The following is a 17202-nucleotide window of genomic DNA, read 5'->3' as shown; positions in this document are numbered from 1 at the left end:
CTTAGGTGATTTGGAGGCTTCTTCAAGTTTAGCCATAGCCTTCTCAAACTTCAAATTAATGGTATCAATATGGGCACTAAGTTGAGCACCCAATTGAGTAGTAGAGTCCACTTCATGCTTTCCTCCTCTAGTAGCCTTCCAAGGTCTACTATATTGTGAGTTATGGACCGCCATTTCCTCAATCTTGTTCCATGTTTGATTATCATCAACTTCGGTAAACATACAATTTGATCCCATATTGAGAATGTTTCGGGAGTCTTCATATAGACCATTCCAAAATTGTTGTAGCAAGAACCACTCGCTAAGTCCGTGATGTGGACAAGAACGGCAAGTATCCTTGAATCTCTCCCATGCTTCATACAAATATTCTTCATCCCTTTGTTTGAACCCGGTGGTTTGGGCTCTCAACATGTTAGTCTTTTACGGAGGATAGAACTTTTTGTAGAAAGCAAGTGCCAATTTCTTACAAGAGTCAATAACAAGAGTAGCCTTATCAAGGCTCTTTAACCATTGTTTTACGGTACCAATAAAAAAAAAAAGGAAATAAGACCAATCGAATTTGGTCTTGAGTAACTCCGCTTTGAGAAATCGCATCACAATAGTCACAAAAAGTCTCCATATGAGAATGAGGGTCTTCACTAGGCATCCGCCCAAATTGACTTCTCTCAACTAATTGGATAAATGCGGATTTTGCAATGAAATTACCGGTCAAATGTTGTGGTGTGGGAGTAGCATTTGATAGGTTCTCCTCGGTTGGTACGGAATGTGATGAAAATTTAGGCATTGTGGGTTGATTTTGTTGTTGATTTTGTGTTGGGTTATCCTCTCCTTCTCTTTCAAAAGGGTTGATAAACTCAATGTTATTTGGTTGAATGTCCACAATCTCACCAATACCTCTCAAAGTATTTCTAGCAAGTCTTCTATTGTTGGTTAAAGTTCTTTCAATTTCAAGATCAATGGATAACAAGTTATCTTCTGATCTCCTAGACATGCAAAATATCAAACAACTCGAAAACAATTAGAACAAACCTTGAGGAGTTTTACTTCCCCAAGGTAAGGAAAGACACAACTAAAAAGCAATCAACGAAAATCAAATCAAGTTAACACCGTCCCCGGCAACGGCGCCATTTTTGGTCGGACTTATCGTTTTCGGTTACTTGTCGTTAAGAGTTACCTAGACAAAAACAATATTTATAACTTCACAAACTACTCTACTTTTAGTAAAGAGGTAAGTAAAGGTCGGATCCCAAGGGAAGGGTATTGATGTAGGATTTTCGATTGCAAATGGTCGTGTCTAAAGGTGTCACAATTTGGGTTGAGGTAGGAGATCAACAAAACTAAATAACAATGTAAATAAAGTAATGAAAGCAAGCAAGATGATTAAAATGAGATGTAAACAATTGATTAAAAGCACTAAGGTGTCATGGGTTCATAGGGGATTCATGGGATTTGATCATACAAACATATTTTCTACTAGATGCAAGAAATTATTGTTGTGATGGGATCGAGTTAGTGTATATCTTAGAATCCCTAGGAAGGTTTGGGTCCCGGAGCCAAATCGATTAGATTGTAAAACACCTACAAGTCGACTTAATCCTCCCTATTCAACTATATGCATGGTCTAATGAGACTCGAGTTGGTTTATGTCTTACAAGTCTCATTGAAAAGATAAGTGGTGGGTAAAAAATACAAGGATTCATAGGCTCGCATTTCATCAAACATAACATGTGCATAAGTTGAAATCACAACAAGCAAGCAAATTAATTCTGAAAAAATATTAGATTAAGCATGAATCAATCCCCATGTTGGTTTCCTCTAATTACCCATTAATCCTAGTTAAGGAAACTACACACTCATTATCAAGTTCAACATGCTAACAAGGTTGTCAATCATAATAGCAAGGCAAAACATGATGAATAAATGAAGATGATTAACAATAATTAAAAAAGGATTAAGAGAGAATTATACCTATAAAGATGATTCCAAATAATAAAGCAAAGAATAATAGAAGTACTTGATGATTGATGGAAGGTTGTCAATCCTCCAAATAAACCCCAAATAATCTTCAATTACCCAAAATAAATGATGAACAATAGAGAAATTAAGTAAAGATTAAGAAATGAGATTTGTATTAATGCTAAATTAAGAGTTGATTACAAGATTAAGATGAGATTAAAAATGAATAAGAAGAACATGATAATCCAATTAGTACAATGGGGTATTTATACTAAGGATTAGGTACATAGATTAGGGTTAATAAGTGCTTAAATGACGATTAAGACCCTTAAGAAAAGTTGAGGAAGTGCTCCGATCAAAGAAGATGCGCATTTCCATTTTGGTAGTCTTCATGGAGTACGTTCGTCCCGAGCGGTTAGGCAGTAGAGACGGTTGGCACTGGAAAGGAATCCGAGCGGATTGGGGGTCGGGACACTCGGATCACAAGGCCTCAAGATGAGCGTCTTGAGCACAGGACCCTCGGATAGTAGCAGGGGTGGACGCTCGTCCTGGGCACTGCGACGCTCGGATTGCTGGGCAGTCACTTCTCTTCTTTTCTTTCTTCAACAATCCTCAAGGATCTTGTTGGAGATGCAAATATCCTTTCATCATTGCCCAATCTATTTTATTATCTACATAGGCCTTCTAGCATTGTCTTCCCTTTGATGCTTGGTCATTGAATTCCGTCAATTTAGCTCCATTTTGCCATGAAAATGCAAGGTTTGCACTCCTTTCCTACCAAGGGATCAAAACTTCAAAGAATATGCAAAACGAAAGACTAAAGATAGTAAATGACCCAATTATGCACTAAAAAGCATAGGAATGAGGCTAATTCGGGGACTAAATATGCTCAAATATGAGTCACATCAACTAGTCTGAAGAATGCTTTCTTTTAGTCTGCTCACTAGTCTTGAGTTTAACCTAAGAATGCTTTCTTTTGGTCTGCTCACTAGTCTTGAGTTTAACCTAAGAACGCTTTCTTTTGGTCTCCTCACTAGTCTTGAGTATAACCTAAGAACGCTTTCTTTTAACTACTACAGATACAGGCTATAACAACGGTTAAAAACCGTTGTTATATAAAAAAGCGGACGTTGTTAAAGCATCCGTTGTTAAAGGTTTTAACAATGGTTGGTTTTCTAAGAAACCCGTTGTGAAAATTATTAACAACGGTTAAAAACCGTTGTCGTTACGAGACATTCGTTGTGGAAAGTGTGACTAATTTTTGGTGGGAAAGTTATAACAACGGTTACAATAGAAAAAACCGTTGTTATAACTAAAGACAACGGGGGTTTTTTTTTAAATAACCGTTCTTGTTGATTTAAAAAAAAATTATATATTACTAGATGCATGCATTATTACCGCCCCTAATTATGCTTCCGATGCATGCATTATTACTGCCAAATCCCTGCATATGAAAGGACACAATATATGGAATGAGAAGGTTTATAAGATTTTGATAGTTATTTAGACCATGTTAATACTCATCTTATGATATTAAAATTACAAATTAATATAATGTGGTCTAAATCTACATGCATGCAAATAAAATGTATAAAAGATAGTATTTAAACCATCTTAAGACAAAAGTTCCTTACATTGTTATAAGGCAAAATGGGCACAACTCAAGGACTCCTTCCTTGATGTTGTTCTTGTGCTATAGCAATAAGGATGATCCTCCAACAACACCAATTACCAAAATAGGTAATCTCCTTTGGTGGCACCCAAGATTAACCCAAAATACTACTAAAAATACTAACTAGGTAAATGTAGTAGTAACCTTGTTTTTGTATATTTGATGTACTAATTAATATTATTACTTTGATAATATTATTAGTAGGTATTTATATGTGTTTTATATAAGATGATGAAGAAAAATAAGAAGGAAAAAAATGGTCTATGGTAGTGGAGGAATTTGGCCAAATGAAGAATAACAAAGACCAAGTTTTTCCTTCAATTTTTCAACCCCATAGTTAGTGGAATAACATGGGTATTTATAGCCTATTATGGGGAACAAAAGTAAGTGGAATTTGCCACTTCATGGACACATGTAGTCCTCTAAAAAACCCGGAACAATTGGACTGTATTTGGTCCATTTCGGTTTTCATCATTTGCCCCACAAATGCTTATAAGTCTTATATTTAATTATCTTACATAATTAAATATTAATTTAATTATTTAACACTTAAATAATACAAATTAACTACCAATAACTACTTAACCATTAAGTAATCGTAAGACTATTTTATCAACATACAATGTGTCAATATTAACCCATTTAGCTAATTTTACAACCTCTTGTAAAATATAATAGCTAATTGATTCTTCCTCAAATCATATACACATATCGTATAAAATTAATTAATTAACAATTAATTAATAAATTCTAATCATTTATTATTTAAATATCTCATAATTAAATAATAAATCTCTTTGTCCCGAGTTCGTAACCCGTCATCAAATAATACATTTATGTGACAAACCAAGAGTCAAATAATGCAAGGAATTAATTATCTCGTATCTCATACAAACAATTAATTTATACTATTTGGGCGTCATCCTATAGGTATGACCTAAAGGGATCAGCTGATCACCGCCGTCACACGACAGTAATGTCAAACTCTAGTCAGCCAACCATTACCGATAAACGATGACCAGCTAACAATAAATAAATAAATCCCTGATATTCCTTTTACGAGATTTAATATGTAAACGCACTCATTGTGGAGGACACTACTCCAACAATCTCCCACTTGTCTGACACAAGTGTGCGTTACCAATTCTCTTGTCCAATAATATCTCCCACTCAATGCAAGATGTCTTTCAGGTCGTTCTTGCACGTGATCATATCATAAAGTGGTTTCCTCGATCAGGAGAATGACTGTCTGACCGGATAATCTACTATAGATCGCATCCGAGCGTGGCCACGCATTTACAGTCATCTCTCCTCGAGTGGCCATGAGATAAAATATGACTTTAAAAGGACAATCCTGTTGACCTATTTTCTTCATTCGATACAGATCACAATGACCCAGTAAATGCTCATCGGCCTCCTTTTACGGTGCGACCTAGAACAAAAACCAAAGCCACCGGAAAACCGTACCAACTCAGACAAATAGTCACCAGTCTAAAGAATTGACTCGAAGGAATAAATAGAAATCCTCGCCACGACCTAGCAACAAAAGGACTCTACAAACGGTCACTGTCCGACAAATTGTCTCACAATATGCCTATGTAATCGACCAGTCATCATTATGACCATATGACAGTCGAACCTGTCATCTATCGCCTTACAATCTAGTCACTCCGAGACGTCACCTCATAAAGTAACTAGGGACAAAATACAATGTTAATCCAGTTCACTTAATAGGGTTCGACGTTGTCTTTACAACCTATTTGGAGAAAACAAAGTATATAAATTCAGACATAAAACCGAATATAACGATAAATGCAACTTATCATATATGAAATAATAAATACAATATTTTGATTATTACATATCATATAATTTACAACAGTTCTGGCATTCGTCTCAACCCCATCGAAACTACATGACTATCATGTTTAGCTTGAGACAATGGCTTGGTTAAAGGATCAGCGATGTTGTCAGCTGTCCCAACCTTACAAACTGTAATTTCTTTCCTTTCAATGAAATCTCTAATTACATGAAATTTCCTAAGTACATGTCTAGACTTGTTACTAGACTTGGGCTCTTTTGCTTGAAAAATAGCCCCACTGTTATCACAATACAAAGTGATAGGATCCTCGGCGGTCGGAACTACTTTCAGTCCCTCTAAAAATTGCCTAATCCAAACAGCTTCTTTTGCGGCCTTCAGAGGGCGCAATGTACTCTGCTTCCGTTGTAGAATCAGCATCACGGACTCTTTGAAACTTCTCCAAAGAAACCGCCCTCCGTTCAACAAAAAGACAAAACCAACTGGGATTCAAAATCATCCCTATCGGTTTGGAAACTGGCATCCGTATAACCTCTTATACGTAATTCAGATTCTCCTCCAAACACTAAGAATGAATCTTTAGTCCTTCTCAAGTACTTCAGAATATTCTTGACGGCTATCCAAAGACTCTCACCTGGAGTTTTAAAAACGACTCGTCATACTCAAAGCATACGAAACATCAGGACGAGAACACATCATAGCATACATGATCGATCCAACATCGGAAGCATAGGGAATCGATTTCATGCGTTCAATATCCTTAGGCTCAGTAGGACACTGTGACTTACTCAACGTGATCCCACTGCCCATAGGTAGAAAACCTCTCTTGGATTTTTTTCATATTGAATCGGTCAAGAATCTTATCGATATAGGCTTCTTGACTCAATGCTAATATCCTTTTGGATCTATCCCTATAGATTCGGATACCCAAGATGCGCTGAGCTTCTCCCAAATCTTTCATTTGGAAGTGATTTCCCAACCACTTCTTAACAGAAGCAAGCATATCAACATCATTCCCAATGAGTAATATGTCGTCCACATAAAGAAGTAAGAAAACAACTTTACTCCCACTAAACTTCATGTATAAACATGGTTCCTCAACACTTCGAGTAAAACCATTCTGTTTAATAACATGATCAAAACGATGATTTCAACTCCTTGACGCTTGCTTAAGACCATAAATAGATCTCTTAAGTTTACATACTTTGTTAGGATTTTTAGGATCCACAAAACCCTCAGGTTGTGTCATGAACACTTCCTCTTCCAGAAACCCGTTCAGGAAAGTGGTTTTGACATCCATTTGCCATATCTCATAATCATGAAATGCAGTAATCGCTAACATTATCCGAACAGATCTCAGCATAGCAACTGGTGTAAAAGTTTCATCATAGTGTAAACCATGAACCTGAGTGAAACCTTTTGCAACCAATCTAGCTTTGTAGACATCTTTATGTCCATCCATGCCGATTTTAATCTTGAATATCCACTTACACTGAAGAGGTCGAACATCTTTAGGTAAGTCAACCAGGTCCCATACCTGATTATCGTACATGGAATCCATTTTGGATTGCATGGCTTCGAGCCATAGCTTAGAGTCAGAACTCATAATAGCTGCTTTATAGGTCTTGGGTTCATCACTTTCTAAAAGTAAAACCTCATAGTCACCATCTTCCTCGATAATACCAAGGTATCTATCAGGCTGGCGACTAACCCTTTCTGACCTCCTAGGTTCAGAATGAACAATAACTGATTCAGACGTAGAAGGAACATCTTCCTGTATTGTCATATCCGTTTGTGGCTCTTGAACTTCGTCAAGTTCAAATTTTCTCTCACTCTGTCTTCTAGAAATAAATTCTTTTTCTAGAAAGACAGCTTCACGAGCCACAAACACTTTGTTCTCGTTACTATTATAGAAGTAATATTCACAAGTTTCCTTAGGGTAGCCTACAAAAATACACTTTTCAGAACGAGGTGCAAGCTTATCGTCAGACTTACTCTTGACATAAGCATCACAACCCCATACTTTCATGTATCGCAGATTCGGGACTTTCCCTTTCCATATCTCATATGGAGTTTTGTCAGTTGCTTTAGTGGGACTTTTATTAAGTGATTGTACAGCAGATAAAATGGCAAAACTCCAGAATGACTTAGGTAACTCTGTTTGACTCATCATCGATCGAACCATATCTAATAAAGTTCGATTCCTCCTTTCAGCCACACCATTTAATTGTGGTGTGCTAGGAGGAGTTAACTGAGATACAATACCGCAGTTTATAAGGTGATCTTTAAAGTCATTGCTTAAATATTCCCCACCACGATCTGATCGTAATGCTTTAATCTTCTTATTTAATTTGTTTTCTACTTCATTCTGAAACTCTTTGAACTTATCAAAAGCTTCACTTTTATACCTCATTAAGTAGATATACCCATATCTACTCATGTCATCGGTAAAATTAATGAAATAGTCATAATTACCTCTAGCAGTGACTGTCATTGGGCCACAAACATCGGTATGTATTAAACCCAATAACTCACTAGCTCGAGATCCTTTTCCTAGAAAAGGTGAACGAGTCATCTTACCAAGAAGACAAGATTCGCATGTACCAAATGATTCGAAATCAAAAGGTTTAATTACACCAGTCAACACTAGTCTTTTAATGCGCTTCTCGTTAATGTGTCCTAAGCGACAATGCCATAAATAAGATTGATCGGGATCACCTGTTTTGAGTCTTTTATTATCTAAATGATAAACATCGTTGCAAGTATCTAGAATATAAATACCATTGATTGAAATAGCTTGACTATATACAATCCCATTAAGGGAAAAAGTACAACACTTGTCTTTAATTACAAAGGAAAACCCTTCGTGTCTAACACATGAATCTAATATTATATTTCTAGATAGCGTTGGTACAAAATAAAAATTATTAAGATGTAACTCCAACCCCGAAGCTAAACTAAGTACATAAGTTCCTACAGAGACGGCAGCTACTTTAGACAATTAAATTAATTGGTGAATGCTAGACAATTAAATCGATAACAACAAAAAGAAAACATGTAGTGACGATTTGGCATGAATGCATAAAAGAATTAAAACAAACAAGTCCTAATATGGCCACCTAGTTAATCTAATTAACTAAAATTATTACACTTCGGAAATCAACTCCTTGGTCCCTTGAGTCTTCATAAATAGGCCTCCTTCTTTAGGATTTCGGAACGCCTTTCCGAAAACAATGTCTTCATGAAAACTCCGTCTTTAGATGCTTCATCTAATTACTAATAATTAAATTACATAACAATAACCTATTATACAATTTGTAATAAAATTAAAATAAAAACTATTAATTAATTACAAATTAGGCGATATGAAATCGCAATTAATTACAAAACAAGTCGATATCCCCTTACATTTCGGGAAATACCAACTTCTACCTATGGCCATATTAAGAAAAATTACATAATTATAATTCTAAAAACCATTCATCTAAATGAATAATAAAATTCATTATGGAAAATGACATGCCAAATCGTCTAACTTACCAACAACGATCATTTGAGCTTGCCTTGACGGAATTTTTACTAATAAAAATTCATAATCAATTCTTAAAATAATTTTAAGACTTACTCATCATACTAATCTGGTCTAATATCAAAATAATTATTCTCAACAATTATCTTGAATTTATATGGGAATTAAAACACAATTGTGACAAAAAATGATATAATAATTCACAATTATCATACAAAAATTCCATTTAATATAAAAATTCTTGGAAAAATAAATTTCAAAACCATGAACATTCTGGTCTTACACCAAAAATGCCATGCAAGGGAAAAATTTTGTATTTAAAATTTATTTAAAAAGATTTCACAATTTAATCGGTAAAGCGATAATTTTTACGATTTAATTCTAAATCAAACCATAAAAATTGAAATGACTTAAAATAAAATTTTATACATTTTTGAACAATTTCCAGGAGCTAAAAATTCAGAAATTTCGAGCCCTAAAATTAAATCAATATTTATTTACAAAATAACCATTATTTACCCTTTTTTATCAAATAAAAATTAATAAACAACCTAAATTAATCACATTAATTTAAAGTTTCTATTTTTCTCATAAATAGAACATGCATGTGGTTATTTATAAGTAAATATGCATAAAATTAACATGCAACCCAATTTAATTAACTCTTAATTAATTTTAATGCATTTTTACTCAATTTTATGCCAATTTAAGTTATAAAAAGTGGAAAAATTTAACAAAAATCAAATTTTCGTCCCATATCATTCTAAGACCAAATTATTTACATGCAAGACTATATTATGTGATAAAACGAATTTTAGTAACATAATATCAATTTTATTAATTTATCTCATAAATTACTAAAATCGTCTTAAGATAACATGCATGTATTTAACAATGCTCTGATACCACTTGTTAGTTATTTAGACCATGTTAATACTCATCTTATGATATTAAAATTACAAATTAATATAATGTGGTCTAAATCTACATGCATGCAAATAAAATGTATAAAAGATGGTATTTAAACCATCTTAAGACAAAAGTTCCTTACATTGTTATAAGGCAAAATGGGCACAACTCAAGGACTCCTTCCTTGATGTTGTTCTTGTGCTAATGCAATAAGGATGATCCTCCAACAACACCAATTACCAAAATAGGTAATCTCCTTTGGTGGCACCCAAGATTAACCCAAAATACTACTAAAAATACTAACTAGGTAAATGTAGTAGTAACCTTGTTTTTGTATATTTGATGTACTAATTAATATTATTACTTTGATAATATTATTAGTAGGTATTTATATGTATTTTATATAAGATGATGAAGAAAAATAAGAAGGAAAAAAATGGTCTATGGTAGTGGAGGAATTCGGCCAAATGAAGAACAACAAAGACCAAGTTTTTCGTTCAATTTTTCAACCCCATAGTTAGTGGAATAACATGGGTATTTATAGCCTATTATGGGGAACAAAAGTAAGTGGAATTTGCCACTTCATGGACACATGTAGTCCTCGAAAAAACCCGGAACAATTGGACTGTATTTGGTCCATTTCGGTTTTCGTCATTTGCCCCACAAATGCTTATAAGTCTTATATTTAATTATCTTACATAATTAAATATTAATTTAATTATTTAACACTTAAATAATACAAATTAACTACCAATAACTACTTAACCATTAAGTAATCATAAGACTATTTTATCAACATACAATGTGTCAATATTAACCCATTTAGCTAATTTTACAACCTCTTGTAAAATATAATAGCTAATTGATTCTTCCTCAAAACATATACACATATCGTATAAAATTAATTAATTAACAATTAATTAATAAATTCTAATCATTTATTATTTAAATATTTCATAATTAAATAATAAATCTCTTTGTCCCGAGTTCGTAACCCGTCATCAAATAATACATTTATGTGACTAACCAAGAGTCAAATAATACAAGGAATTAATTATCTCGTATCTCATACAAACAATTAATTTATACTATTTGGGCGTCATCCTATAGGTGTGACCTAAAGGGATCGGTGATCACCGCCAAAACGACAACGAAATGTCAAACTCTAGTCAGCCAATCATTACCGATTAACGATGACCAGCTGACAATAAATAAATAAATCCCTGATATTCCTTTTACGAGATTTAATATGTAAACGCACTCATTGTGGAGGACACTACTCCAACAGATTTGAAGCAGGATATGGCACAACTTCCTAAACATATTAATTAAAAAATAACTCAAACGACACATTACTAAGTATAAATTCATTCCACTATCTCAATAACCAATCCATTATATCACTATCTCAACCCTTAAACTCCAAACCCTAAATCTTTAAAACCTAATAAACTCCAAACTTCCTTCAACAATGAATGATGTCATTCGTTTTACATGCATTATGACCGAGTACACCAAATGTTTCATACGCCGCTTGCTGGAAATCGAGAGGAAGTACAGGCTCTACCTTGAGGACGCTCGGATCGCACTCAAGGACGCAAAAAAAAAGTGGCTTGTTAGAGCCGCAGATAATGCAGCTATATCACGGTATTGCATCTGCGGAACGAAACCTTCAAATAGCAAAGGAGGAGAGGATGAATATCATATAAGAGAATGCATCCCTATATGAACATCTAAGAATTGTATTTTTAGCAATGAAATAAGTTTATGTATATATATCAATTAATTAAGCTTATGCATTCCTCTCCATCATCTTCTTTGTTTTATTTTATTTAATTTGTTTTACTAATAAACGCAGAAAAGCTAATTAAGGGAATAATAATTAGAGAAAGAACAATGATCGAGAAAAACACATGCAAATAAAATAATTAGAGAAAGAACAATAATGACGGAAATGACAAAACCTAAAACCATAAAGCGATAGATATTACCTGATAATTAGAGAAAGAAAGAGACGATGACAACAAGAGTGACAGAGATGATAAAGCGACGATGAGAAAGAGACGATGAGAAAGAGTGTGGTTGTGTGTTTGTGTTTGTGTTTGTGTTTGTGGCTGGTAGCTGATCTGTGCTTGTGTGGTATATATTGTGGTATTTGCTTGAAAGTATTGATAACGGTTATTACACATATAACCGTTGTCATTAGATAATATATTAACCACGGTTCCTTAGAAAACCGTTATTAAAAAGTATTAACAACGGGTTTTAATATAACCTTTGTAATTACTTTTCACTAATTTTGCGCCAAATTATTAACAACGGTTATAATGTATTACAGAGTAAACTGTTGTTATTATTTTTTATATTAACAACGGTTGTGCATGTTTGACCCGTTGTTAAAACCAATAACAACGGTTAACAACACATAACCGTTGTAATTAAGTTTAGTAAAATTGCGCCATCCATTCTACAACGTCTTATGGTGATTTTCGTGAATAAGCGTTGTTAAAGGGCCGTTGTGGTTGCCTGGATTTGTAGTAGTGTTTGGTCTCCTCACTAGTCTTGAGTATAACCTAAGAACGCTTTCTTTTGGTTTCCTTACTAGTTCCTAACTAGTTTTATGTTTGTTGCTAATTTTCTCCCACTATATCTTTTGAAAAATACATCTAATTTTCTCGAAAGATAGCCTCATGACCAACAAACATTTTTATACATGTTGACCTTAATTGATGACCTAAGCCCTACCATATCTTGTATGGCATCTTATAAGTGGTGTAGCCAATTGGTTTGTAAAATTCCCTACTTTGTGTTCAAATAACTCTATTTGACTTTACAATCGATCATTCTTATATCAAATAAGATGTGACATTTAGCCATAAAAGCATAAGGGAGAATCAAATTCACAGTTTATGAACTCATTACAATGATCCAATCGTTGTAATTCTTTTATGATCAACTTGAGTCAATACAATTTATGTTTTTGATGTAAATAGTGTATAATGACAAGTTTTAGAACAAAGAAATTCCATAAAATGAGTGACTTGGGTTGAAACCAAGTCACCAAAATCCAAATACAACCTTTGTCTTTGAAAACAAAAGAAAATAAACTAATTTCCATGTCAAACAAGAGAATCTCAAGAAGTTCTAAAACAACATTTCAAAATACAACAATAAAGAGAAGACAATCAAAATAAGGGCCAAGCTTCCATATGCCTTCTACTATGGGCGGCTACTTTAGCTTCCCTTGAAGAGCCTCCTTAGGCTTGCTTGTCTTTGCCTTTGTCTTTGCTCGAATGCCCTTAAATACAATTAAAAAAGGGATAAGAATCACAACTTGTATCCAAATACCAAAGTTGAGATTGAAATCAAAACATGGATGATAGGGAGAAATATAAATTTACCTACTAGAACAATCTTTCCAGTTTTGAGATCTCCAAAATACTTCGGGCAATTCCTCTTCCAATAACCTATGCCATTACAATAATGACATTTGTCCTCGGAAGTAGCACCCCTTTTGGAAGAGCTTTTCTCAATAGCTTTTCCTTTTCCCTTGAAGGGAGTGGGCTTCTTACTCTTACTAGCACTCTTTTTAAACTTCCCTTTGCTCTTATTGTTAATAACGAGCACATCCTTGGTTGAACTAACATTTAGGCCCATGTCTCTCTCGATTTGCACAAGCATTTTGTGCAATTCATGGAGAGTAGTCCTCATATTTTGCATATTGTAGTTTACCCTAAACTGTACATATGCTTTGATTTTGTTCAAGGAATGTAGAACTCGGTCTATAACGAGTTGTTCGGGAATGTCAACCCCTTGCACTTTAAGGGTCTCAAGAAGCTAAATCAACTTGAGCACATGAGGGCTAACCTTTTGACCCTCTTTGATGTTGATCTCGAAAAATGCGGAGGCCGCTTCATATTGGATAATCCTTGGAGCTTGCGAAAACATGGTCACAAGCTTGGTGTAGATCTCATAGGCCATGCTTATCTTAATAGCACTCCTTTGGAGATCGGCTTCCATTGAGAAAATCAAGACTTTCTTGATTGCGGCCGATTCTTTTAGGTAAGCCTCATAGGCTTGCCTTACGGCGGGGGTAGACCTAGTAGTAGGTGCTGCGGGAGCGGCTTCTGTAAGGTAACGAAGCTTTTCGTCACCTTCCGCGGCCAAACGGAGTTGCGCGTCCCAATCTGCGAAGTGAGACCCATTCTTTTCTAATTTACATAGATCCATAAAGGATTGGAGCCAAGAAGTATTGGTGAGAGGTGGAGCTGTTCCGCTAGTTGAGGCAGATGAATTAGGAGTTGTCATTGCAAATTAATCAAATTGACTACAAAATAGAAAATGAAGGAATCATAAACATTTATCATTTTAATTAATCTTGTAAACATTTTAAACAAGTTTAGCATTTATATAGTGACCTCTATCCAACTATAATAAATGATTCCTAGATCCATATTTATATAAATATGGGTACGGGGAAACCGATACATCCCATACTTATGTAAATTTGGTGAATTAACTCTTTAATTGATTCTACTTTAGAACTCTCGGTTGGTGAATTTCATAAAACCCATCTCTAGCCCCGGAACATAAGACTAGTCATAATATCCTATTGAGACCAACCAAATTTCGTGTGTAATAACGTTTTATTACCCCACTTACCCAATGAAAAATGAATGCACCTCGGGAAAACCCAACCTACTCCAAATGTCACGGGGATTCATGAGTCCTACTATTTAGTAAGGCTAATTTCCATTTTAAATTTAATGAGAGCTCATGTCAATTTATTATCTATGTCGTTTAGTGAACGTAATCGGTGAACTATCGATAATTGTAATTGACACAGTCGATGACTCGATAAGAAAAGATATGCGTGTGAAGTTATGGCGAATTGGCAATGCATGCAACATATGAAGAAAAATGCAAAGCAAATAATAAATTCCTAGTATGACCTTCCTAAAATAAAAAATCAAATAATCTATTACAAATTCGGAAACCAACTCCATTGGTCCCTTGATCTTCAAGTGGCACGCCTCCGAAGAACACCGTCGTCGTCGGAACGCCTTTCCGAATGGCACCGTCTTGAAGGAACTCCGGAATAAAAATATATTAATGAAATTACATAGCTTTTGCATTATACATATAAAATGGAAAAACTTAGTAAAAGTAAAAGTGATGCGAGATCACATTAAATTACAACCGTATCGATATCCCCTTACATTACGGGAAATATCAATAAAAACTAAGGCCATACTAAGATAAAATTACACAATTCAAAATTATATAAATAAAATATGACATTCATCAATGAAATATGCAGCATTATAATATGTATCTAACATGACATGTTATGTGCCAAAGCGCCCTATTTAAACTTATATCGTAAATACAACACGGTTTTCTGGAAATTCGCGATTTTTAACTTATTAAAATCGCAAAATAATACTAAAATCAAATTTTAGCCCAAGTTAATTATCCTAACTCTCTTAGGATACAAAAATTAGTCATCACTCAATTTTTGACAACAATTCAACTTGGTATTACAATTATGCTCATATATGACCTTAAAAATTATAACTTTTATTAAATAAATCCAAATTAAATTATAATAATTTCAAAATTTGAATTTTAAATTTTTGAACATTCTGGAATACCATGACACTCGTAATGTCAAAATCAAGGTTAAGAAAATCGAATTTATTTCGGGAAAAATGTAGTTGCGATTTATCGGTTTTATCAAATAAAACATCTAAAGCATATGAAAATCAATCTATTCAATGTTTCAACTTTAGATCTGATATGTGGGACATAAATTCAACCTAAAATAATTTTCTCATGCTATAAAATTCGTTTTAGCTATTTTTGCTAAAATAGTCACTATTTATTTAATTTTACACCTAAAAATTCATAAACCATGCAAAATGAATCGTGTTCATCTCAAATTTTACACACAGTGAGTATATTGTGCATGTGACAACATATTAAAATTTCAAGGCCTGTTTCAAAGTCTAACTATTTTTAGTCATTTAAACACCATTTTACTCATTCAAATGTAATAAAATTACTAAAAATCATTAAAAAACTAGTGAAACACGTGTCACTCACCCCATTTGACCCCTTGATATTATACAACTTCACCACAGCCGACATTTTTGTAAACTTACAACGAGGATACAAAGGTGCTTCAGACTCACACAACTTCTCATACATGTTGTTAAGGTCATCCCAACTAATAGTGTCATCACCTACATCTTCAAAAGCATTCGACTCATCATCATTCTCTTCATTATCTATAGACCCAACATTCAACTTCTCTGCTTCCAACTCTTCCAACTCAAAAAACTCGGCAAACTCGGGATCATCAGTTGGCCTTTCGTGTACCTCAACATCATCTTCTTCAAAGCTATTCTCGTCCTCTAATGGTTCCCCATGAAAAATCCAACGTGTATAGGATCGACTAAATCTCCACTTTTCTAGGTGTATTTTAATGTCCGGAAAAGCCATATACCTAATATTACCACATTTTTCACAGGGACATGCAATACTAGAAGAACCTTTCAAATTGTTCGAAACGACTTCATAAAATTCACCTAAACCATCCTTATAGTTGCGGTCACTCATATTTGCATCAATCATCCAAGTTCGAGTCATTTTTCTATATTCGTAATATATAGGCAACTAATTCAGAAAATCCAATAATAGGCAAACAAATAAACGAAATTCAGGAAAGCAATTAAGCTAAATTATCAACAAATTAGATAATAACCCAAAAAATTCACAAATTCAAAAATAATCGACATTCATAGGCCAGGAAATTAAACATACAATCCTATATCTATAAGCGTTGCTAAGAAACATATATACCTGATTGATAAACACGATGACGGAAAGAAGAAGGTGACAACAGTGACGGAGATGAAGACAGAGAGACGATCAGGGAAAAATGGAGGATGATATTAGTGTATAGTAGCAGTATTAGCTTGTGTTTGTGTTTTGTAGCGTATTGCAGAATAAAAAAATTTGTTGTTCTTAAGATTTGTATAATATTAATAACAACGGGTATTCAGTCTACAACCGTTGTTACAACCTAATAACAACGGGTTCTAAAAAAACCGTTGTAATTACTTTTCACTAATTTTGCGCCAAATTTGTCACTTTGTAATAAAAGGACAGACACTAGGATAGATATGAGAAAGCCTAAGACTCGGACTCGGATTTGGACTCAATCATAGATACAGACTCCAAATCATCATTATCCTCCTTGAAGGTCTCCTTCGCAGCATCCAGCGGCTTAAATGTTTGGTCTTGAGCATTGAC

At 34.1% G+C, this 17202-nt stretch overlaps 1 non-coding gene across 1 annotated transcript; it reads left to right on the top strand.

Annotated features, from left to right (window-relative positions):
* The first annotated feature begins 304 nt into the window (after nucleotides 1-304).
* On the top strand, nucleotides 305-411 carry LOC141625141 (small nucleolar RNA R71). Its single transcript, XR_012534937.1, has one exon. It is a non-coding gene; the product is annotated as a small nucleolar RNA R71 (small nucleolar RNA).
* Nucleotides 412-17202: the final 16791 nt, after the last annotated feature.

This window comes from Silene latifolia, chromosome X (genome assembly GCF_048544455.1).
Source record: "Silene latifolia isolate original U9 population chromosome X, ASM4854445v1, whole genome shotgun sequence".
Taxonomy (NCBI): Eukaryota; Viridiplantae; Streptophyta; class Magnoliopsida; order Caryophyllales; family Caryophyllaceae; genus Silene; species Silene latifolia.
The sequence above is the reverse complement of the archived record's forward strand: the minus strand, read 5'-3'. Positions and strand labels throughout refer to the sequence as shown.